Source organism: Octopus sinensis, linkage group LG5 (genome assembly GCF_006345805.1).
Source record: "Octopus sinensis linkage group LG5, ASM634580v1, whole genome shotgun sequence".
Lineage (NCBI taxonomy): Eukaryota > Metazoa > Mollusca > Cephalopoda > Octopoda > Octopodidae > Octopus > Octopus sinensis.
Genome location: NC_043001.1, coordinates 35,852,908 through 35,863,379, shown reverse-complemented (window position 1 = coordinate 35,863,379; position 10,472 = coordinate 35,852,908). Strand labels below are relative to the sequence as shown.

The 10,472-nt window shown below is 36.3% G+C and overlaps 1 protein-coding gene across 2 annotated transcripts in view; it reads left to right on the top strand.

Moving 5' to 3' along the window:
* LOC115212320 (inactive tyrosine-protein kinase 7) overlaps positions 1-10,472 on the top strand; it is a 262,230-nt gene that overhangs the window by 106,513 nt on the left and 145,245 nt on the right. The gene's annotated exons all lie outside the window — the stretch shown is intronic.

Genomic DNA, 10,472 nt, shown 5'->3' with positions numbered 1-10,472 from the left:
ACGACGGAATTTGAACTCAGGATGGGCAAAATGCAGCTAAATATTTTCGATTCTATGTACAAGACCCTAAATTTTGGAGGAGGGGGCTAGTCGGTTAAAATGACCCCAGTGCGAAAGGATGAAAGGCAAAGTCGACCTCTGCGGAATTTGAACACAGAACGTAAAGGCAGACGAAATACCTATTTCTTTACTGCCCACAAGAGGCTACACACAGAGGGTACAAACAAGGACAAACAATCCTATTAAGTCGATTATATCTACCCCCGTGCGTAACTGGTACAACATCCGAAAGGATGAAAGGCAAAGTCGACCTCGGCGGAATTTGAACTCAGAACGTAGCGGCAGACGAAATACCGCTAAGTATTTCGCCCGACGTGCTAACTATTCTGCCAGCACGCTATCCTCCTTTACTAATATGTTGAAGATACACAATATTAAACTCCATTGGCAGATGTGACCAAACATTACTGACAATGAAAATAGAGTAGATTAGATGGCACTAACCGATTATTTGTTTTGCAGTATCTAGCAGTTAATTTTTTGGTCATTCGTTTTTGTATGGCTTTTAGATTATTTCATATTTTACTTTAAGGCACAAGCTGGCAGAATCGTTAGCGTATTTGACAAATTTGCTTAACGGCATTCCTTCCAGGTCCTTACATACTAAGTTCAAATTCTGTCAGAGCCGATTTTGCTTTTACTATTTTGGAGTCGATAAAATACCAATTAAGTACTGGTGTCCACGCGGTCGACTAACCCCTTGCCATCAGATTGCTAGCTTTGTACCAGAATTTGAAGCAATTACTTATTTTCCTTTACATTTTATTCCAAAATTACACACGCACACGCACGTGTATATATATATGTGTGTGTGTGTGTGTGTGTGTGTGTATGTATGTATTTTTTTAAAGTTTCAGCTCATGCTGATGCACCGCCGTTGTATATATATATATATTACGTATATATATATATGTATGTGTATATATATATATATGTATATATATGTATATGTGTGTATGTATGTATATATATATATATATATATATATATATATATATATATATATATACATATATATGTATGTGTGTGTGTGTGTGTATATATATATATAGAGAGAGAGAGTGATGTGTGTACGTGTTTAAATTTGGTACCTAATACAGTGCATGATTATCATAAAGCTTAATGCTACCAGCATAGAGATACTAACATCATTAACTGAAACATTATTGATTGTCCACTACAACGATATGCGAAACACTGACCATTGCAACAGAATATGGCTGTCGTATTAGAATAACTCAAGGGCAGGTATAATTAAGTTAGCTATACCTCTGCCCTATGAATAGCAGACCATGTGTTTAAGAAGGAAATCATATTAAGATGACTCACCTTCAGTTCCATGCTGTCTTTATCTGACTTGAGTCTGGGACACGTTAGTAATCTGATGAAAAAATTTTCTTCACTAACTGTTTCCAGATTTTACCCTAGCATTGTGCTGCTTCGTCCATTTGCCACTTTCACTCTGGCCGTCCATCTACCGCTTTGCATTCAATCTCCATTCGCACATTCTCGATGCATTCTCTTCTCTTTGTCTCAGGAGCTTGTCTCTGTGTTCACATCCTTCATCAAAACTTACATAAAGTCCTGCGTTCTACCAAATTAATTAGCATGGTTTCATGCTGGCGTATTTAAGCATCGGTTTTTATTTCATCCATATCCCTGTATGTTCTCCATGTTATGGGCAAAATCGCCTTCTTGTAAAAAAGAAAGAAATTGATTAGACAATGACGACAAAATTCTGTGATGTAGAAAATATGTCTATACTCAGTGTATCGTTTTCCCAAAGCCAATATTTTCATAATTCAAAAAAAGAAATATTACAGAATTTAGTGCGGAAAACAATTTAGAAAGTCGTGAAGTTTGTCTTTGATAAAATATATGTCTTATACTAAGCCATATTTTTCTGTACAACCGAAACTAATACACACTTGACTGTTTGTATATCTTACTATGATATAACATAAAGTTATAATGTATGCATGCATTTACACACATACAAACGCCTACACACGCTCACAGACAGACATATATTTATACGTGTGTGTGTGTGTGTGAAGGTAGACGGATGCACATTTGTCCATCTTGTCGTTCATACTTTCTAACCAATCAGATTTCAGAGGGAAAACCCTATCAGGCATTCAATCGATGATTGAGTTTCCCCCAGCTTCTTGCGGCAATGCAGCCTACCAAAGGGATTTCCTTCTTTCTTCAAAAGACCAATTAGAATCTATTCTGTTTGCTTGAGTGCTTTTCAATTACGTTCCTCAAACAAACCCAACACACTCACCGTCGTTGACATTAATGTCATTTCGACATTGTGTGTGTGTATATGCGTGGAGGGTGGGGCGTGTATATACGTATGTATTTGTATGTGTGTGTGTAATGTGCGTTCGTGTGTCTCGATCAAGTGCTTTGATACTTCTTGTCGCTTCATTCGTGTATTTCTAATTTTTTGACTGGAGTAATAACGATTTTCTTCATAAACTATATTCATATACATACACACACACGCATGTATACTTTCACCTTACATACATAAATACATACATAAATACATACATACATACATACATATATACAGAAAAACAGACAGACAGGCAGACAGATAAAGAGAGATGAAGTTATGTACGTAAATATACTTATATGGATGAGTATAGCTATATGTACATATCTCTCTCTCCCTCTCGCTTTCTCTCTCTCTCTCTATATATATATATATACATATGTGTGTGTGTGTGTTTGTGTATACATACGTACGCGAATATATGACTATATATGCGAATGTAAATGAATATACGCCTATATACATGCGTATGTAAATGAGTGTATGCATGTGTGTATGTTTATATATGTGAGCAATTATCTGCAACGGTTTCAGCTTTAAGGTGTATTTCAATTAAATCTAGAATAAACAAGTCCTATACATTCACAAAAACATTTGAACATACCATACCTTAACACTAACACATACATATTGGAAATACATACATATACGCAGATTAAAAGTTTCAGAGAGAGAGAGAGAGAGAGATAGAGAGAAAGAGAGAAAGAGAGAGAGAAAGAGAGAGAGAGAGAGAGAGTGAGTGAGTTTAAACGCATCATATGTACTTTGACAGAGACGACCACCTATGCATGGAATTATCCGCTGAATTTTCCGAGCCCTTAGTGCATCAGATTATGCGGTGTTTGGTCTGGTTTTCAGGGCTCTGATTTCAAATCCCGTCGCGATCAACTTTGCATGTTGTCCTATCGGGGAGGAGGATAGGCGGAAGTGTAGCGAACGTCGACCTTGATTCTTTCTGTTTTTGTTTTGTGTCGACTCTTTGTCTTCTGTTCTGAAGTTAAACCCCGCCGTGGCCTGACTTCGATGGGTCGTAGACTTAATCCGTCACATATTTTTACACAATCACCTTTTGACACTTTGAGGTCATTTAGCAGATTCCGTTCCCTTGCAAATATTCAGACCCTAGTATTTAGTTTCAGGAAATTTTCCTCTTTCTGTGTCCACACTCTCAGAGGCTCGATATAGAACCATGAGTACCATCTAACATCATAAGTAAAACCTGTTAGTTTCAAATTTTAGCACAGAGCCAGCAATTTCGGAAAAGTGGGTAAGTCGATTATATCGACCTCCATGATCAAACAGGTACTTATTTTATCGATCTCGAAAGGATGAAAGACAAAGTTGACCTTGACGAAATTTGAACGCAGAATGTAAAACCGGACGAAATATCGCTGAGCATCTTCCCGGCATGCTACTCTACAAGCTCGGCTCTTTTTCTAGCAAAAACATATATATAAAAAAAAAACGAATCCATAACAAGACAAAAAACTTTAAAGGACCTTAGGATATCATTTTAAAAGATATTAGACTGTCATTTCTAGTAGGTCAAATGGCCCCTTCCAACCTACCCTATAGTAGCTCTAAAGCATTAAGTTTGATGAATTGGTGACAGAACCCCACATTTCAAACAGGATTGCTTTCTAGATGGTTCAAATCTTGGATAACTTATGTCGTGTAATTAAAGAAAATCAGCGGGCAAAAATTTCACGAATAATTTCTGGACAGCGGGTTGACTGGAATTTGTCTTAAAATACTTGGTTTTACCCCTTATGTTTCTGAGTTCATTCTTTATCGGGGTTAGCATTGTGTGACAACCGTATAAGATCGTTAAGTAGATATAACATTCTAAGTTGTATTTTTTTCAGCTGCTGTACCCTTCCCCCCTTATGAACAGTTTACTAAAGTCAATGATGCCTATTAAAATATACAGGTACAAACACAACACACATACACACACACAGAGGTACGTGCGTACGCTTACACATTTAACGTCTGAAGGAGAACTGCTGTTGGCAGATTAAACTATTAACGTGATTTGTGATACGGAAGTTAATTTACTTTGAAAATAACGTAAGACATTTTAACGTCGAATAAAGGAATCCGTCTGAAGATTTACAACTAACTAAAAGCAAAACAGTTAAAAAAAAATATTTAGTTTCATAGAATATCATTAACATCAGCGTATTCAGATTTATTCTAGTAATGGTATATTTTTCATGCAAAACACATGACGAAAAGTTGTGTATGCCAATACAAGAAAATTGTATACAACTGCGTCCTTGAGATATGTTCATCTGTATGGATGTCTGGTTGCATTTTCTTGTGTGTGTGTGTGTGTGTGTGTGTATGTGTGCATAAAGTGCAGTCATACATGTGTAGTTTAAAAATTCGCTTTCCCAGTATTTGACCATTTGGGTTCGGGTTCAGTCCCACTGCGTGGCAAGTGTCCCATACAGTTTACTTGTGACTGAATTTGGTACACGGAAACCGGTTGGAAGCCCGACACATATATGTATGGGGGAGGGATGTCTTTGTCCCTGCAACTCCTTCTTTACGCCCACGTAACATAGCGTTTCGGCGAAAGGACTGATAGAATGAGTATCATTTAAAAATTAGTACTATGGTCAGTCTGTTCGAATATTTCCACAAGGTGGTCCATTAACTGAAACAAGGAAAAGATTTTGTGTATGTGTGCGTGTGTGTGTGTATATACACACACACACATGTGTATAGTGTTATGATGGTGGTTAAATCATCGATGTGCGTCAGGAAAGTTTGGCGTGAAACAAATTTTCATTTGGTTTGATTTCATAAGACAAAGATCGAAAGTCACGTTACGTGTCTAATGTTATACATCAAGTCTTGATAGATACACATGGGTCTGTCTGTCAAACCTTTGACTCTAACTTCTGATAATTTTATTATAATTCTTCAATGAAACGAAAGTTCTTTGAAACATAAAACTGATTACTTACACGGCCTTCAATAACATCTATCTACAACACAATGTGGGAAAAAAGTTTTATTTAATAGATATATGAATTTTGCAAAAGCAAAACAATAAGTCTTCTACTGGACTGAGTATTAAATTAGCCGCATGTAAAACCATTTGATAAAACATTCAAAAGAAGAAAGAAATTATTTTAAATTGAAAAGCAAAACCTAATTGAATGAAAAACTTATTCTGATCATAGAATCGTTTATTCCCAACAGTTATTTTGTAATCGATAGTTCGATAGACAATAAATACATTTATTTTAAAATACAAGAACTTGATATGAAAATACAGTTTCTTTTTCTTTTCATGAAAGAGTTTAAAATAAAGGACTTGGTCGTTAATGTTCAAGCTTTCTGATTCCTCTTTTAATACTATTTCAAAATGAAATGAAACATAAGGAAAACTGACATCGCAGAAATTTAGAAAAGACCTTTACATTTTGGGCGCAAAGGCTTGTCTTCAGATGAATACAGTCAAAGAAATTTGTGTTTACATAGATTCTACACATTTCTTTGTCTGAATTCTTCTGAAAATAGGCCTTTAGTCCCTAAATCTAAAGGTTCTTTTTTTTTTTTTTTTTAGAAACGATTCTGCATTGTTAGAAAAGAAAGAGAGAGAGAGAGAGCCGCTAGTGAATCATATTTTGCGGTGTTTAGTCTGGCTCTCAGGGCTCTGATTTCAAATCCCGTCGAGATCAACTTTATATGTTGTCCTATCGGGGAGGAGGATAGGCGGAAGTGTAGCGAACGTCAACCTTGATTCTTTCTGTTTTTGTTTTTGTTTTGTGTCGACACTTTGTCTTCTGAAGTTAAATCCCGCCGTGGCCTAACTTCGGTGTTCTTGTTTATCATTTCATTCATTATTCTGCTTCTGTACCACAATGCTTCAAGCGAATTACAACGCTACCGCTGAAATGGCAAAAGTGTATTGACAATGTGGGTGCATACTTTGATGAAAACTATTCCTTGTATTTATAAAACATTAGCAAACTTCTTTTCTTTTCTACAAATTTCATACTTGACGACGTAATATGTTCAGAAGAAATATATAGCAATTACTACCGATTTCTTTATTAGCAAGTTGTGCAGTTTTTATAAACTATCAAATATAAACCATCAAATCGTCTCTGGGATTTCTAAGAAATTAAATAACTAAGTTAACGCCTTTGAATGTACTGAAACAAAGGTAAAAATTATGCTCGGGTTTGCCAATATACCATTTTCAGAATTTTACTTTAAAAATGCTTGGATGTCCAAACCACAGGGAAGCGTAATCACATATGTTATTCGTAGCGAAATTTCTCGATCCAAGCAGTAACAACGGTGACGTTGAGCTAGACAGTTCTTAAACCTAGTTCAGAGAGGTTCTCGATTACAGAGTAACATTTAACCAAGTAATGTATTGTCTCGATCAATTTCACTGCTCTAAGTAAAGACCATAAACATCGATTCCAGACACAATGTCCTGAATGTGTTAGCAGCGATGTTGTAAAGTTGTGTTACAGTCATATCTTGAGAATATCAGAAGCTGATGAATATCAGAAACGGAATGGCCTTGACTGGTTTTCGAGACAAAATCAAAAAATTTGTGTCGCTGCTAGATTATCGTTTAACTTAACACTGCTCATAATGCGTTGATTTACTATTCACAGACACAAACTCTCTCTCTCTCTCTCTCTCTCTCTCTCTCTCTCACACCCATTCATTCATCCACACATGTTCTGCCGGTACGAACTGATATACAAACACCGAGTAGCAAGGCCAAGAACACAGCTAAACATATGCACAAGTATATCTAAGTTTAGGTCCGCCTGTTAGTGTTTGTGAGGATGTGTGCGTGTAGTGTGTGTCTGTCTGTGTGTCTATATTTGTGTGTATATGTGTGTGTGTGCGTGTGTGTAAATGTTTGCTTGTCTGTGACTGCTAGTTTGTTTCTACTTTTACAAATATCTGGTATGTGGTTTGAGCAAGTATGTGTTTGTTTGCTACATGTGAATTTGTTTTGAATGAAAGTAGTTGATTTGTATGAATCAGTGTTTGGTTGTCATGGATATTTAGTGTTTATTTCAGTCTGTGTGCTTTGAATGAACCTAGGTGTCTGTGTGTGTCTATGTGTGCGTGTGAAATTTGTGTGAATGGTTATATGCTATTTGTCAGTTGTGACGTAACGAAAGCGCCATTGAATCTTGTATCTGTCAGATTCTGTATAAAACCAAGGAAAAGACTGATCAACGAGGCGTGAAATGAACGACTGGCATCTTGCAAAAGCAGCAGCAGTAGTAGCAGCAGTAGCAGCAGCAATGGCAGAAATAAAGATATTTGCAGTGCCATTCGCAGCAGAGTTTCGTCGTGTCGATTTTTGGGTGGCGATGTTGTTGAGCGACAATTCACGTTCGGTGGGGGCGGTGTTGTCAGTTGCAATGCCGGCTTCGCTGCTGGTAGAGAACACACAGCAGTAGTTACGAGTTGAATGAAGCATGTAGCTCATTTCATCTGCACTAATATTGAGTCACTGAAGCGTGAAGTACTCTAGTGTTGAATGCATGTGATTATAGTAATCATATTGATTTGCTTCTACAGTTTCTTTCGCCTGTTTGGTGACCAAATGGATTTCAATTGTTGTCGCTTTTGCTCCCCGCGCTGTTGGTCCAGACCACTGTCTGCCTCTTTTGTTCCTGTTAATACGTACCTGTAAATAAATTTATCAGTCAGTCCCTTTAGCCATCTTTTAGTCAGGTTCAATATCCGTAATATGGAAGCGCGTGTGCATGTGTGTGTTTAAGTGTATTTGGACGGGTGACTAACACGTGTGTATTTGTGGTCTGTCTGTATGCGTTTGTTTTCACAGCTATATACACACGTAACTTTTCGTTTCGCTCCATACACGTTTTGCTGGCACACACATCCACCCACGAAATTACGAACGATATAATGGATGTAATGTCATATACACTTGTTTGTCTGTCTATCTATCTATCTATCTATCTATCTATCTATCTATCTATCTATCTATCTATCTATCTATCTATCTATATATATATATTTATATAACTTAGATAACTTAGATATGTTTCAACCAGAGATTGGTCCAGGCCATGGCTTATATATTATATATATATATATATATATATATATATATATATATATATCCATCCATCTGTCTGTCTGTCACTGTATGCATAATGCATATACATACACACAAGTAAAGTTTCCTCTCTCACCATATATATATATATATATATACACCGAACCATCTCAAGTGTAACTGCCCGAAATGGTCGTGACGTTTGGTACTTGACTGAAGAAAGAAGGCCACGAGTGACCCGTCTTTTTTTGTCTATCCTTCTAATTGTTGTTTCCCTTGTCCGTCTTTGTATCGTCTATCTGTCTGAATGATTTTATTGTCCTCTATCGCGGTTTTGTTCCACACACACACACACACACACACACACACAAGCACACACATTTATGTATAGTGACACTCGATTCACGTACGTAAATGTATCATATACTCATAACCTGGAATACGCGTAAGTGCTCGGCAAAGATTATTGATAAAATTAATATAAATAATGTTTGACAAAAAATATTGAATAGAATATTGATTCAAAAATTTGTAGACAATAACCAACGATATTTGTTGTGATTAAATCTAGATCGTCTCATTAACTCACTAATTATTATTGGTGATAGTTTGACTTGAACGATCCATTCTTCTATTCACCAGTATTCAAATATGACTCCACACAAAAGTATTTCATAACTTTTCGTTTAGTTTATTCAGCCTAATATTTATTTACACCTGTAACAACGTACTTCTCTATATTACACTTTTCTTCCCATGCCCCCTATTTCTTTCACTCTTTCTCTCTTCTCCCTCTCCTTCTGTTTATCCCTCTCTCTCCCTCTCCTTCTTTTTATCACTTCCTCTCTCTCCTTTCGGTATGTTTTAATCTCTCCCTCTCTCACACACACTCTTGCTCACTCAATCGTTCTAGTAGGTTACTGATTTTGCAAGTTTACGTCAACACTGATTTTCATTTCCACGTGTGTGCATAACTCTGTGTGTGTATGTGTGTGTGTGTGTGCATACATGCCCAGAAAGACAAGAGAGAGAGAGAGCTAAAGAGAGTATATATATATATATATATATATATATATATATATATATATATATACCCGTTCTCTCTATCCCACACATCATACAGGCGCGTGTTCACATGAGAGATTTATATGTATATTAAATATGTATATATATAATATCTACTATATTTTTATACATACACACATGCATAAATGTAGATATTTACTAAAGCGTCTTAACGTGTATCATTTGCGCATGCGGATGTGTGTGTATATATGTGTGTGTGTGTCTGTGCATACTTGCTAATTCAGCAGAATTTTTATAGAATTGTCGATTGCTTGGATAAGCAGGCCAATGAATGAATAAACGTACTTATTGACTGGCTATCTTGAAATCTTTGTAGAATGCCTTTCTTGTTCACGCCCTCAACCTCTTTTTCTCTCCACCCCTACCTTCTCACACTCTTTTGTGTCTCTCCTCACGTTCGTTTCTCTCAATGCCTTTTTTGTTATCGTTATATATATATATTTTTTTTTTCTTAAGCGAGTACTTAGCAAGTAGGTATTACCTATTTTACACTTTACTGTAAAGCATTCATAACGCTGAACTGACGTGGAAGCCTCTAAGCAGACGCTCGTATTGCTAGAAATCATAATCTCTCCCCACTTAAATAAGAGAAGGCAAATGAACATATACTTTTTGATAACCGTAAAAGGACTGCTTAATTACTGAGTAAATTCCCAAATCGATTAGTGTTCATATGAGTTTCAACAACGACAATGTACCCAAGGTTGCGTCTTATCCGTTCACTGGACAATATACTTCTTCTTTGAAGATCAGTACAGCTAACTTGCTGCAATGTTTTCTTTAATCTCAACTAACCCCTAATCATGCAGATCATGTTGAAGACATTATCCTATCTGGGTTTTTTTCAGACCTATTTTAATCTCTATTTATATAAGCCATACACAAATTGTCCTTTTTAAG